Source organism: Aplysia californica, unplaced genomic scaffold (genome assembly GCF_000002075.1).
Source record: "Aplysia californica isolate F4 #8 unplaced genomic scaffold, AplCal3.0 scaffold00117, whole genome shotgun sequence".
Taxonomy (NCBI): Eukaryota; Metazoa; Mollusca; class Gastropoda; order Aplysiida; family Aplysiidae; genus Aplysia; species Aplysia californica.
The window spans coordinates 246,124-247,775 of NW_004797387.1; the positions used below are offsets into that span (position 1 = coordinate 246,124).

At 41.3% G+C, this 1,652-nt stretch overlaps 1 protein-coding gene across 1 annotated transcript in view; it reads left to right on the top strand.

Annotated features, from left to right (window-relative positions):
* Nucleotides 1–199: 199 nt before the first annotated feature.
* Nucleotides 200–1,652, top strand: part of LOC101858336 — a gene marked incomplete at its 3' end in the record, with an annotated part of 6,645 nt that continues 5,192 nt past the window's right edge. The window contains 1 exon segment of the mRNA XM_005095947.3: nt 200–318.

The window sequence follows — 1,652 nt, forward strand, 5'->3', positions numbered from 1 at the left end:
ATACATACATACATACATACATACATACATACATACATACATACATACATACATACATACATACATACATACATACATACATACATACATCCCCCCACGCCCAATTTCCCACTACACTTTGTCACACACCCACACATTTCTAATCAGTCTCGAGCACCAGGCAGTTGTAAGTGGCCTAGAGCCAACACTTATCCCAGCCCACATTATGTCAGTGGAAGGCCAAGACCGATCCGTGTAAACATTGCCATTCACAATGCAGGCCCTATACTACGTCACCCACTGAATGCCAGCATTACAGGCCTAAAGGTATCTTTTAAGGTAGGTGGAAAACAAGGAGTTTTGTTTTGTTCATGTTCAAGCGCTTAAAAAAGCAACTTTTTTTCAAACGTTTTGGTTTAGAGATAGGCATACCAACAATATAACGACCGTTTAGTTTGAGTTTAGCGAAGCTCTTCAGTGCATGTACAAGAACAGTCATTTTTTGTTTTTGTTTGAGGAAAGAGAAGCACGTCGACATAATATTGGGTGGTTGGCGAGTGCTTTGGTGAGGCTTGCTCCTTCTTCACTAGACTACATACATGTATTAGACTATCAAACCTCTATCATTAACATCTCTCCTCCTTTTCTATGTATGTTATTCTCCGTGTATCACTTCTGATCTTCGGCACTTATGTGACCTAATTGCGTTGCAAGTGGGATAAAACTCGTAGTCAGACTTAAACGATATGATAATAAAATAACAGTAGTTTACATGAAGGCAAGGAAGGTCCCGCCCAAGTCCCGAGTAATAGAAGACGGGCGGAGACAACAAAGGGAAAGAAAAAAAGAAGGATCTGCAGAGACGCCTTCAACAACCAACCAACGACTTTTGGTCAAAGATACCCCCCCCCCCCAAGCGTAGCATTCATTCAAATGGAATTATACACCTTACAACTCGTATCAATTCTCCTTATCATCGCACTTGTTTTTACTTTTGTTTTATCATGTACTTCTTCGAAGGTTGTTGGTTTTAGGTTTTGTTGTTTGTTCTTTTTTTAAAAAGGGGGTGGGGGTTGATTTGAGGGTCAAAGTCCTCCACTCATTTACTTAATTGTGCCGTATCAGAGAAGGAAGTTACAGAAAAGCATGTCTTGCTGTCTTGCCTATTACGCAGCATAATTGATAAAGTGGCTTACAGCCATACCGCAAATAGTTTTTCGATACCGCACGAGTAAGAGACAGACGCACAGCCCACCTTCTCGATAAGTTGTCGAATAACAACGCCTTGCATCCTAACCCTGGTGCTCATATTTCACATTGCTAGAGTGTAAGTGATACATGTATTAGGCATTGTGTGTCGGTGGATTGTCATAGCATGTTCCTCTTCTAAATAAATATTTTAAAAAAGCACCGACTTTTTATGTGCATGTACAGCGGTTTAAACGCTTTGCTGTCGAACGCAGAAAGCCAGAGCTGAATTCCAATGTGGGAAGACTTTTTGTCGAGTATTTTGTTCTTTCTGCTGGGCTAGGACGTATTCTCCCTCTCAGCCTGTATTGGATCTAACAGACAGGGCCGAAGCCGCCCGCCTCCTAAATGCTCTAAAACGTGTTGACGGGGGCGTGAAAGCAATTACATTAAAACAAAGTGTTTATATTGGTAAAAGTCGACCC